We start from the raw sequence: 14,153 nt of genomic DNA, 5'->3' as shown, positions 1-14,153 counted from the left end.
AAGAAGGTGTGTGCATAGTGACGTCAGTGCGAGCAAAACGTGTTTTATTTTACCAAATCATATGTTTTCTTGTAATTTTTTTTGTGTTTTTCATCATTACGAATTAGCATTGAATATATAACACCACAAATACTAGACAAATGTTTTTTTTTTCTAGTATTTGTGTATAACACTATTTTGTTATATATAATATTGTGTTGTATTCAACATTGAATATAATGTAGTAGTGTCATACAATGTGGCAGTAGTCTAAAACATTTCATAGTAAGTACCATCATAGATTAAACATACGAGTATGTTTAATCTATGGTACCATTTAATCGAAAAACAGTAAAGCAGTAAATACTTGATACGAGCCCTTGCTCAAATCCATCTGTGGGTTCGTCCTAACTCGCGTCGTGGGAACGAGGCTAGACGAGTGTGGCCACGGTCAAACTGTTCCATGTCGGTCGCATGTGAAAACGGAAAACCCAAACTCGCTGGTTACAGTTCGGACAAAGTTTCTGTGTGCGCGACCAGATCTGGTCGGGTTTTTGGCGAGGGTGTTGGCGGGGGTACTTTTGTGAAAACATTTGTGTCTAGCTACTCACTCACCCAACTACTAGTTGGGCCCAATACTAGTTGGGCTAGCGACCTGTCCGCGCGCACAGAAGTTTTGGCCGAACTGTACAAGTGTGGCCCTGGTCTAACAGGCAATACATTTTTTAGGTAACCATTTATAAATAGTTTTACTATAATACTGTACTTGTTTTGCTGCTCTTACATTTTATGTTTGATATCATTAAAACACTCTGATTTATATTATATATATATATCTGATCATATCTCAATCGTGGCAAGATTCATGATGACTTGCGTATCGCGGCAAAAGCCGTGATGATTTCTTGTGATTGCGGTGACGTCCTGTATTCGTGATAGTTTGCTGCGGCCGCGATTTCCCACAAAACGAGAGAGGCTATTCGGTAAGCGTCTAGTAAATTTTTTAAGTTATCAAGAAAAACCATAGTCCGAGGGGTTCCCATACGGGTTCAGTAGTTTAGTGCTTGGGTTTAGTGTATGTCATTAAAGTGTTATAAAATCTTTACAACTTAAGCTATATGTCATTTTGTGCTGTTTTGGTTAAATATATGTAAATACAATCTTGTCAATTTATTTGTAACTATTTATTTTCCACTAAGGCTACTTAGATGAGAGATTTTCAATTATATAAAACATAAATAGGAGCTGCAACAAAGGTATTATATTTAAAACTACTAGTGTACCTGTTGCTCGAATTTGAGCAATTGCGAAGCATTACAGGCGACTCACAAAGATTATGGAAATACTCACGATCTACACAACAGTTAGATATAATCAAAATCTTTTGTAAATATCTTATCTTTTCTCAAAAAGCTGATCTTGTTTTTTAGTGTTTCTAAAAATTTTTCCCTCTCATAGCCGCATTAGGTTGTCTATAATAACGATTACAAATGAAAAAAAAAAACATTATTATTATATGACTATTTCTATGTTTCCATTGTTTGCAAATCGGTTATTTCAATGATTGCTCAAGAAATGTAGCATATTGTTAATTCAGTATTATTTTTAGCCTATATCAAATTGTCCAGGATTTCTCGCTTTTTTCCATTGTAATAATTTCACCAACCCAAGTTTCGTCTACAGATGCAATACGCCAAAGAATATCACCTACGTACAATCTCCAAGAAGTGGTAAAAAAAGGCAGAAACCAAGCCATACAATAGATATAAGTTAACTCCATAAAAAATAATTAAAAGAGTTACTGTGATATTAGGATTTTCCACTGATTTGGTAATAGAACATTATAGGCTATTGCAAAACATGACACGATTCAGAATAAAATCGATTTTAAAATCAGAAAACCCCATTGCAAATACTGTACTTCATTTTGAAAAATTCAATAAATTAAAATTTTAATATTAACAGCTGTTTCATTAAAAAGTAGTGTAGAATTATGCCATAGATAAAACATACTCCCTTAGTAGATTTCTCATCCTTATGGAACAGCTGAAGACAATTTTATTGTTAATTCTGTACGGTTTTCTGTAGAGGTCGTGTTTTGTTTACAATTTGTTTCCCGTTATTACAGCCATTTAAAACCTCGTTTAACCAAATAATACGATCTAATCATAAACAATAACTTGTCCCCTAGTTATATAACCAAACAGTAAAGCACAAATCAAGAAATTAACCCTAAAATAATAGAAACAAAGTTTCGTCGACACTAGTGCCCAGTGTGGCGTACATGAACTAGACACGAAAAACGTGCTTCAAAATTTACAATGGGATGAGACATGATGGTTTGTTTGCATATGGTAAACAAATTTGAAGAGGCAACTTTAAAGGCTTCTGGGGCAGAGCCCCAAGGGAATTTACCTCGTTCCTCTTTTGATGGCTCATCTATAGACCAAGACCTTTCTTTAGAGACCCCTACCAAGTCTCTACGCCCAGCCGTTCTCTCAAATTAGCTGGGACAAAAACCCAGTTTTTCCTCCATAAGAATAACATGGGATGGGAATTCAAAGGCCACTGGGGCAGAGCCCCAAGGGAATTTACCACGTTTCTCTTTTGATGGCTCATCTACAGACCAAGACCTTTCTTTAGACACCCCTACCGAGTTTCTACGCCCAGCCGTTCTCTCAATTTAGCTATGACAAAGAAAAACTGTTTCAAATTAATATATAGATTTGCATGTGGTCACCTAAAAATATATTGCCTGTTAAGGCAGCCACAGTTACGATATTTACTGCTTTACGGTTTTTCAATTAAAAGGTACTTGCTATCAAAATGCTATAATACTAATACTACCACCACTGAATATACTGTATAACACTATGACTATATTCAATATTGAATACAACACTATATTGGATATAAAACGTTAGTTACATATTCAATGCTAATTTGTAATGATTGTCATTCAAAAGTCTTTGGAAAATTACAAGAAAACATATGATTTGGTAAAATAAAACACGTTTTGCTCGCACTGACGTCACTATGCACACACCTTCTTTCATACGCCTTGATGTTCAATAGCATTACAAAAATAATAGGTTCACCAACAGGGTGCAGCACTATTATTTTTTTTAAATTTATTTATGACAACAGCTAATTTGCAACCAAAGGGTGAGTGAGCGTAGCGAACGAATTTCAACCTAAAGGTGAGTAAGCGTAGGAAACAAACAAACTTCAAGGAGGACGTGATTGAGCAATGTGAACGAGCTCATCTTGAAAATGAACGAGCATTTGACATAAAACCACATTAGGACAGGGCGACGTCTGTCGGGCCAGCTAGTCTGATATAAAAAGATGTATACACTATTAAATTTAACACAAACCTGGTTTTAATTTATACAGTTATGAATACCGTACTAACAAACTTTAAATAAATTGTATGATTTTAATTAGTGTTGTCAACTGGCAATGTGGCAACGTCGCACTAGCCTTATGTCTTGTGATTGGCTGCCACCATCTGCAAACTTACGTGGTCACGACTTTAGTTAGCTGGCCTCAACAACACACACCAAAGCTAGATCTAAATTCCAGTTGCACTGTTGTTAAATCAATGAGCTACTAAAGCCGGGTTTTCCTAAGCGCGGAAGTGGAGAGCGGAGAGAGGAACGTGGAGAGCGGACTCCACTTGTCTTAGGTAATTTAATGGTAATGTTTTCCTAGAAGCGGAGCGGAACACCATGTTAATCTCTTTTCTGCTCTCCGCGTTCCTCTCTCCGTTCCGCGCCTAGGAAAACCCAGCTTTAGTAGCAGTGCTGTAAATATAATAATATATCTTCTTCCAAGCACTAACAAATTATATCAGATAGTGTCTGTACTAAGGCCCCAAAGCAGAACGTTTCTACACTTTCTGCAACGAACTAGGAAAAATACAACAATTTTCTTCGGGTTTACACGGTTCAAGTTGCATGTGTCATAATTTTCATGAATATTTGGGGAAAAAAAGTTTTCAAACTCTCGTATCCGCTCAAATACGCCTACTGTTATCACATTGAATCGCTTTAGTAATTCAGTTATATTATACGGTATGTAAATTAAGCCTTGAAACAAATCTGTATTTTAAAATCGAAATAGATAGAAATATTCTGTTTGTGGCAATAATTGTTAACAAAGGTTCTATTGAGTGACTCCTCATTTTGAAGGGTTTGTCAAAAGAAACACAATGACGCAAATCCGAGGTGAATTATCACCTCTAGCCAAAATGGCGGGTATTCCAAAATGGGTGCTTTTTCACATAAATTAAACTTTGGAATACCTGCCATTTTGGCAAAATGAGGGGTCACTCAATAGGGGTTGCTATTTGAAAAAAATAAGTCACCCCCTACTCTGTTAGGGGGGTTAAAAAATATTTATGATGTAAAAAATTGCAGAACCTCTTTGTTAACAATTATTGCCACAGACAGAATATTTCTATCTATTTCGGTTTTAGCGAATTTCCCTAAAGGGAAGTAGCTATTACCGTAGGTGGCACGGTAAGACCTAGACCCGGGACCGATTTACTTTTTCATTTTGATGTCCCCAGAGGCCAAAAACACTATTCGTTCAAATTTTTATATATGTATATATATATATATATATAGACTTATATATATATATATATATATATATATAAATACGTCCGTGAACGCGATAACTTGAGTAGTTTTTGTCCGATTTTGATGAAATTTGGTTTAAAGGTGTAAAGCGGGATAAACTTGAATGAGTTCGCGAACCAGCACGATCGGACCATGGGAACGGGGCTTTACGGGGGGTTTTATGGGGTAAAAATTGGTTTTTCTCACTTTTGACCCTCAAAACACAAAATTTCCCAATTTCTCTTTAGACCTTTTTAAAGAGCTTAAAAAAACAAATAATTTAGTATATAAAAGTATTTTTGTTCGATTATTAGTAACGGAGAAAATTAAAAAAAATTGTAAATTTAAAATTCCCATGTTATTCTTATGGAGAATATTGTCAAATGTTGTAGTTTGCTTGTTTATGAATATATTTTGATCAAACTTGGCAAATTTATTTATTTTGTACTAAGCTATCAATATTTTACTCAAAAACACACTTTATTAGTTTCCTTGTAGCAGCAAACCTAGGTACTCGTTAAACCTAATGTTATTAAAATATATTTAACTGAAAATCAATTCAGACAAATGGAAATTCGCTTAGTCGGCAGGTTTGCTGCGGCGGGGGTATTTAAAATACAGACTTGTTTCAAGACTTAATTTACACACTGTATATGTTCTTACTCACAATCGAGGCACCGAATATTGACATAAAAAATTGCAGAACTTTTGTTAACAATTATTGCCAGAAACATAATATTTCTACAGTATCTATTTCGGTTTTTAAAATACAGATTTGTGTCAAGACTTAATTTACACACTGTATGTTCTTACTCACGATTGAGGCACCGAATATTGACGTCACAGCTTCTGTTTATGTATTGCATGACGTTTTGTAGCCTTAAGGCCATACCACACCGACATCCGCCGCTACCTCGAGGCAAAACGCCCGTGGACGTTTTACTTCGAGCCATGTCACACCAAAAGTACCGCGTCCGCGGCGGGATTTTTAAGGTAACATTTATTACAATTTGTTTTACATTATAAACACATCTTACTAATTTAGTATTCCTTGTAAATTATCAGTTTTTTTAAATAGTTAAGTTTTTTAGAAACAATTGAATGTTTATTTATTTGTAGTATACATTAAAAAGTTAACTATAATTAATTATTTGTTTTATTTGAAAAATAATATAAAAGATTCATGTAATTTAGATATTAATGTCGCTCATCATGATTTGAAATATAAATATAAAGTATCAGTGAAAGAAGTAAAACTTCAAAGTAATGCATTTTATATAGAAAACAGCAGCAATAAATGTAAAGCAGCTTGGTATTTAATTAAGAAAAACAAAGTATCTATAGTCCTCGCCACCCTAAGTTGAGGCAGCCCAAAGCCGCACTAGATATACGGCGTGCGGCCTTAAGCTGCCTCAAGTTAGGGTGGCGAGGACTATAGTGATGTAATATCACCAAAGATTGATTCAGACATTATCAAAAATCTATCTATATATTAATTACGTAAGCCGACGTAGAACGACGGGAGAGGGCTCAAATTAAAGGTCTTGATCCCGTGACGGCGGGAAAAATAGTGAAATTCCCAAAATCTTAACACAAAATTAGAAATAACGTAAAATTTTCTCCATAAGAATAGCATTAGAAGGAATTTACTGCTGATTTGTGTTTACTTCAATACAGCTGATCGTGATTTATCATTAAGCAAGTAAGCTTACATTTGGATTACCGTACTCATTTGCCAGTCAATTCTGCAATGTAATGTGTACTATATAAAACCAACTATATAAAGGGATAACGTTACCCTTAATAATCAAGACTTTTTAGTTATGTCAAAGTTGAAATAAATTGATTTCAAGATTAAAGAAACGATTCAAGATTAAAAAAAGATCTTCTTTGTTTTGATTTCAAAACATATGTTAAAGATTTATTCCACACTTTTTTTTAAATTTACTAACATTTATATTTGAGATTTACTGTAGTGTTTAATCAATATTTTGTATGAAGTGGAATGACCTCAACGGTTAATCTTAGAAAACAATTTGGGAATAAAGATGAAGTAGGTTCGTACAGGTATTTGTTAATTAACCCGAAAAAAAAGCTGTAAACCTTTTTTCAAAAAACATTCCATTTTAACATTACCTTCTCTTTATATATTTGAAATAGCAAAGTATGTTCATGCAAATTCTTTCTTTTTTGAAAAATATAAAATAAATCATAACTATCAAACGAGAAATAATAACAAAACTTTTCAATATCCCAAACATTCGCACACAAAATTTGAAACTGGGCCTCTTTACATGGGATTAAAAATCTACAATCATTTACCTAATTCATACAGAACTTTATCAAAATCAAATTTTACATATAAACTGAAAGAGACTTTGAGCCAAAAAGCGTATTACAAACGTATACAACCGTACAAACGTTACAAGCGTATTCAGATGTTTTTTAAAGATAAATTGTAATAGTTTTTACTCTTGTCAGGGTATAATTAGATTAAGGAACCTAGATATAAATTGACCATGTACCAGCTTGGGAATTACTTTTGTGATTATTGTATCAGGCGTTATGTACAATAAAGCTTTGTCTATTGTCTATTGTCTAACCCTCCGAGTGTTGTGTCGAAAAATCAACACATAACACACTTTGTGTAGTGTTTTGTGACGATTTTTTGACTCACAAACACTGTTTACGGCGAAGGCTCTATGACTGACAAAATCGGATTGAACTGGATCGAGTTAGGTATCGTTTTATTTGGCAGATTCTAAGCTTTCTCCCGAGGTCTGTCTCTAAGGGCTTTTTTTTCTCGAGCCGATCATAATTGTAGCAGACAGCTGACGTGCGTATTTGTAAACAGCTTGGTTAACCTCGGACCGATGACTGATGTGTTTTATTACGTTTATCATTGTTTTAGTGTTAAAAATCAAAAGTAGTGATATACGTGGTGCATTATAAGAAGATTTAAGTGATTTTGAAGGGCTGGTTGATGATCCTGAAGAAGTAGGTAGTGATATTGATGTAAATTATCAGCCAGATTCCTAGCTATGGTTAGGCTATGCATTCTTAGCTAAACGCTATGTACCGAAATCTGTTTTTTGCCCATAACTTATTTATTTGCAAATCTACTTCCTTATATTATTATATTTTTGGAATCCTCATAAAATTCTGAACAAAGTGGCTATTTTCAAATATTTATAGGCCTATAATTTATACAATTTCATTGAGCGCAAACTTATTTTTTTTTGAAAATTTTCCAAAATATTTTTTTTTACCTACAAAATTTTTTTGAAACAAATGTTTCTTATGTTTTATGTATAATATTGAAGCCCATGATTTTCCAAACAAAATGGTATATAGAACAGTACAATTAACATTGTTTTTAAGCTTCTCAGAACCGTTTTATTAAAACCTTGCAAATGCGCAAAAAATAGGCAAACATTAAGGCCAAAACTAGGGACACTCGAGGGTTAAGTACTTAAGTACTGCTTTGTTAATTGCTCCAAGCAAAAAAGGTTCAAATAATATAGCCTAGCATGCACGGTAGAAAAGAAAGCATCTATATATAACAGTAGAACATAGAGGTAATTTCCGTTTCTTAAAACTAACAAAAAGTATTTATGTCGTGATTAGTTTCGATAACTAGGTAATGGAACCCAAACCAGTCGCAAAATAGTTAGTAATTAAACGTTGATTAGGCCCTTTTTTTTGTAGAATATGTAAATCAATCGCACCTTAAGGAGGATTACCACCACATATACTTACACTAGGCTAATAATAGTGGTTTTTTTATGTTCATCAGAAACAAATTTAAGGTTAAGTTCTGTCAATGGGATGCCTTTACTTAAGACTAATTTTGTTAAACCTTTACAAAATGAGCATAGACTTAGAAATAATAACTGGGTAGGGTAGGGATGCTAATTTAGCGGTTTTGACCAAGAACTAAGTTTATGTCAACACACCATTTTTTGCCTTTTCTTATTTGACGAAGACAATTTCCAATACTGTATTTCAATGGTGGAAGCCTTTTTATCAGCATTAACCAAATAACCAAAGCTACCTTAATAAACCAATATTTATTCTTTAGCAGTAAAACCTATGGAATCATTAAAATTCTATATTGAAAATAACATCAACAAAAGCAAACAAAAACAAATAACAAACTGTTTTTGTTTTTTTTACACAAAAGATATTAGACCATGAGCCACCAGTATGAAACCCCCCCCCCCCCCCCCGTGGGAATTTATGACTTATACTTTTTTTTGGTGGTATTACCTACCAGATTAAGATTTCAGTTGTTTGCCTCTTTTAAATTACAGCATATTCCGGAAAATGAAGAAAAACTGTTAAATTTAAAAACTGTTTTATTTAAATTACAAAAGGGTAGCCTACATTAATTATTACTGGTGCAATATTTTTTATGGACTTCTTCAGTATGTATTATTCAAAGGCTTCCAATGAAAATAAAAAAGTGAATAAAATACCCCCGCTACAGCAAACCTGCAGACTATGCGGATTTTAACTGGCCTGAATTGATTTTTAATAAAAATCTAATCAAATAACATTAGGTTTAACGAGTACCTAGGAAAGAGGTTTTAAGAGATTCTATCATAATAAAAGAAATTTTATTAAAAAACTTTAGACGTTAATTTAACTGGAATGTATACGGTTCGTCGTAAGAAGGTCGTAAGGTTCGTAGAGAAAATTTGTCTTATCAAAATCGGATTTGCAACGTTAATTTTATTTTTTAAAGCTATTTAAAAAATGTGCTACTTGATATGGGTTGCCATTTAAAAGTCTTTAAGTTACCCTCAGCAACCCTGTTTGGGGGTAGGGGGTGGATTTTAAAATATCACCAAAAAATACCTTACATTACCTTAGAAACGTGTATCAAAGCTCGTTTGAATATATGCATATTTGTGCTGAGCCCATTCATTATGTAGCAGGTTGACCAGTGTTATTCCTTATTTTTGCCATTATCTAGGAGTTTTTCCAATCCCGTGGAATCTTGGTTTTAGGACCTCTCATTAAAACGTATCTCCATATCCCCTTCTCTCTCTTTCAATTATTTTAATAGATACATCTAAATAGGTATCCGTAATAAAGTCTATCCTGCTGAATTGGAAAACGGCTCAAGACAATCTCTGCTAGTTCACCAGAGGTTTCTGGAATATTATTAAGAACCTAAAAGTAAGCCATGCCGTCAATTACATACATAAATTCTTCAGTCTTGGGAGGTTCATCACCTATTCACCCTTGTTCGCCAAAGCATGGAACAGTTTGGCTTTTTCTGTTTTTTGTTGGACATCCATCGGCAGTGGCTAAGGCCATGGTACTGGACCTGATGGGTACGTCCACAATGCACGGGTATGCCATCAGCGTCTCAAGGCTAATAATACATTCCTGGGACAGCAGTAAAACTCCAGCAAAAATATTTCTTTCGGCTCTTATCTCAATTAATCTGTTTGTAGGCAGCTTTCACTATATTTTCTACATTGAGTAAATTGTCTTCCACCGATTCGGGTACAGGTCTTCCAGATGATTAACAGAATATCCAGGAATTCTGATCACGGTTTTCAACTTCAATCAGATTAAAGTATTGTTCAAAAGTACAGTACTTCGTTTCATTTCATGTGCTTGCATGTCACGTTGAGAACAATCTGATGACTTTACCATACCTGCATTTTCAAATGCTAACTAGCTGTGGGCTTGTCCTACGCACAGGAATCAACTAATAAAATAAAATAAAATCAAATAATCTACACTAGAGGACCCATGCTGCTCCGCAGCGTTAAAATAAATATCATATCTGAAAAATAATAAAATTTATGGTATTTTGATTGTTTGTGTAACGTCTTAAACTTAACTGATTTAAACGATCAATAGCTCAAATTAAAGCCTATAATTTGTTGATTTGAGTCTGAAACATACAAGAAACATAAAGAATATACTGGAGCTATTGATTTTAAATCATAGAAAAGCCTTATAAAAATATATTTTATTTTGGATGTTCAGTGTTGTTTTTTATGTTTGCTTGAAACTCGTCCAGTTTGAATAACTAATACAGTATCTTAAATGCAAGCCAGTATTTTACTGAAGGTTCTTAGACCAAAATATATAGGATTATATAACTATAAATGGTGAAATACAACTTAAATTGAAGTAAGAATTCAAAAAATTATCAAATCTATGTTTTTTGGTCGAGTAATACAGTAGATAAATATATGCCGATGCTTGATGTAAAATCTATACGTGCATACTATCAATTTGAGACCTCAATCATGAAAATCGATCGAGTAGAAGAGCCAAACAAACTCCGAAAAGAAAAAAAAACTAATTTAATTCCCTTAAGAAATACATGGGTAGCAAATTTAGTTTACGTATAAGCCGAGTGGGACTGTAGATAAATATATACCGAAGCTTAATATGAAATCTGTGCGTGCATACCTTCAATTTGAGACCTCAATAATGAAAATCGGTCGGGTAGAAGCACCAAACCAACTCGGAAAAGAAAAACAAAATTTAACTCCCAAAAGAAATACATGGGGAGAAAATGTTGTTTACGTATAAGCCGAGTGGGACTGTAGATAAATATATCCAGATGCTTGATGTTAAATCTGTGCATTAATACCATCAATTTGAGACCTCAATCATAAAAATCGGTCGGGTAGAAGAGCCAAACGAACTCGGAAAAGAAAATCAATTTTTTTTTTAATAAATATATTCTAACTATCATTATATTTTTGTGTTTTTCCGGAACATGCTGTAATTCACAAGGGGCAAACACCTAAAACCTTAAAGTGCATGTCAATACAAGCACAAAAATGTGTAATTCAAAAATTCCCACCAGGGGGGGAGGGGGGGTATAGACCAGCCTCCGCTCTATATGTTGTAGCCTACTGGGATATCTATCCTGACACATGTCTCTTTTTAATTGTATTTAATATTACAATAATTTCTTTTCCATTTGAGCTTTTTAGGGACTTATGTCCCTACAAGCCACTAGTTACTTCATTAATTCTATTATTTATACATAAAAAAAAAAAAAAAAAACACTAGACAACCAAAGGACATATAGCTCTTATTTGGACATTGTAGATGAAAAATTTAATAAAAACAACACTGTATTTAGTTGGAATGAAATAACATCTAAAATGAAATGATAGTTAATGCAGTAAAGAAAATGAAAAATTATAATAGTAATGATGTGTATGGAATGTCAAACAAATTAGTAAAAGGTATTATCCATAGTTTAAATGTACCCCTTGCGATGAGTACAAATGCATTGTTAAGGGAAGGATTATTTCCAGATTCCATGAAGATTTCTCACGTTTGCGCGGTCTATGAGAAGGGTCCCAAAAACAAGCCCTAGAGTTATCGTCCTGTTTCAATTGTCCCAGTCCAACTAACGTTGCCGTCGGCGTCCCGTCACTTCTACCGCCTGAAGAGTTGGTTCTCAGTGTTCTAATTTTTTTCTACGCCAGTGGCACTTTACAAGGGGTCAATGTCAGAATAAAGGTGTTATGCAACGTTTTTGTGGTTGTTGTGCCGGGAATTAAATCCGTCCTTTCCGCATCTAAGTCTGAGACATTACCTACCATTTTGTTGTTGTTTCGTGGCTGGCAACATAACATAACAATTGGGTTGTGTTATTCTTAAATATGATATCAAGTGCTCTACATATGAATGATATTTAATATTGAAAGTTTTATAACTTTCTACGGTAATCATTGAATTACATTACTGTAATAACAAATTCCTATCGCTGAACTCAGATAAATTAATATTCAACTAAGTTACCTTTCAAGCTTTGACTATTGATAGAACTTCTTTTCTTTATCCAATACTTAATTCAAGTTTTCAACCATCTAGGTTAAAATGATTGATAACATTAAATGCCAAAAAATAAAATATGAAGAAAAATGCGGCCGAACGTCGAACGCCAGCATCGGACACTGCCGTTGCCGTATATGGCTGAAAGCGTCCGTCGTCTGCCAATCTTCCCTACTTTTCATAACACACAAAAAATAGTCAGACTCGAACGATCCCGAGGTTTGGGTTAGAGTTTGTGATTAGTCCATTCGTTCACCACAAGTGTAAACGCTACAATGAATTTCAATTTGGTAGAACGATTTGCAATAAAAATTATTAAAGTTCCCCTGGTATAATAGTTTATCTATATATACAATATTTTGGGGGGGTCATGACCCCCCTGGGACCGCCCTTGCATAACTGTGGGTTCATCAGATGACATTAGCACGAAAAACAGGATAATTACCGATACAAAGGATATGTTTGTAATGTCCACATCTTTACTTATGAAACTTGTTATAGATGTTGATACTTCTGAGACAAATGATAAGTTAAATTTATGAAATAGGTTGTATTAAATCTATAAATGTTCTTTTTATGTATTGTTTTATTAAAAACTATGAAACCTGATAGCTCCGCTTAACTGGCTCTCACTAATGAAAGCAAACCTAGTTATTCTATAAACTATTGCCTACTGAACTGCATTTAAAAGTTAACAGCCGATTTAGGCCTATGCCTTTTTTATGTGCCAAATACTGCTTCCATAAGTATTTCATTGGAACTTTGAGAGCCTATAGGGCGGATTCCTTGGATTATTTTTTAACACCATATAGATATTTGCACTCACCGATATGGTCTTTACCACCAGGCAAATTTTGATAAAAATTGCTTCAGCCATCTAGAAGGAGTTTGCTTATGACAACATGCAGAAGAGTCGACATATAAGAGCTTTGTTCAATAAATTTTAATGAATATAACTATATAAATTTGATTGGATGGTGTGTTTGGTCTCTGGGGAGCTCAAAATAATAAAGTAATTCAATCCAGAGTGTAGGTTTTACCTACTGTGAGACCTACGCTAATAGGTTATTATGTTTATGGGAAATTCACTGAAAGTAAAGCAGTACCAGGTTCAGGTCTCACCATCAGATCTATGGTACAGTAGACCCTCTCTAATCCGGCACTGCACCACTCCGGCACTCCAGTAATCCGGCGACTTTTGACGGGAGGTCTTCCCCGATCGCGGCAAAATTCTGATTATCTCCCGCGGCAGTGTAGACATCATAATTCTCTCACGTGGTCATGAAAACGTCATCGTCGTCTTGCGCGATCGCGGCAAATTCATGAACATCGCCAGCAGACGTATAGACGTTATCATCGCCTCCCGCGGTCACGGAAACGTCATCGTCGTCAAGCACGATCGCGGCAAAATCACGAACATCGCCAGCGAAGGTATAGACGTTATCATCGCCTCCCGCGGTCACGGAAACGTCATCGTCGTCAAGCACGATCGCGGCAAAATCAAGAAAATCTCCCGCGGACGTATAGACGTTATCATCGCCTCCCGCGGTCACGGAAACATCATCGTCGTCAAGCACGATCGCGGCAAAATCATGAACATCTCCCGCGGTCATGTAGACATAATTGTTGCCTTCCACGGCCGCAGCAAAAATTTTATCATCTCCCGCGGCCGTGTAAACATCATTGTCTACTCCCGCGGTCACGGAAACGTCATCGTCGTTT

The 14,153-nt window shown here is 34.7% G+C and overlaps 1 protein-coding gene across 1 annotated transcript in view; it reads right to left on the bottom strand.

The window, feature by feature from the left end:
- Positions 1-14,153, bottom strand: part of LOC128983671 (uncharacterized) — a 36,068-nt gene that overhangs the window by 14,695 nt on the left and 7,220 nt on the right. The window lies entirely within an intron of this gene.

The sequence above is a fragment of the Macrosteles quadrilineatus genome, unplaced genomic scaffold (assembly GCF_028750875.1).
Source record: "Macrosteles quadrilineatus isolate MER2022 unplaced genomic scaffold, UCM_ALF_1.0 Scaffold_1__1_contigs__length_201487025, whole genome shotgun sequence".
NCBI lineage: Eukaryota > Metazoa > Arthropoda > Insecta > Hemiptera > Cicadellidae > Macrosteles > Macrosteles quadrilineatus.
Note: the sequence above shows the minus strand (reverse complement) of the source record. Positions and strands in the feature narration are given on the sequence as shown.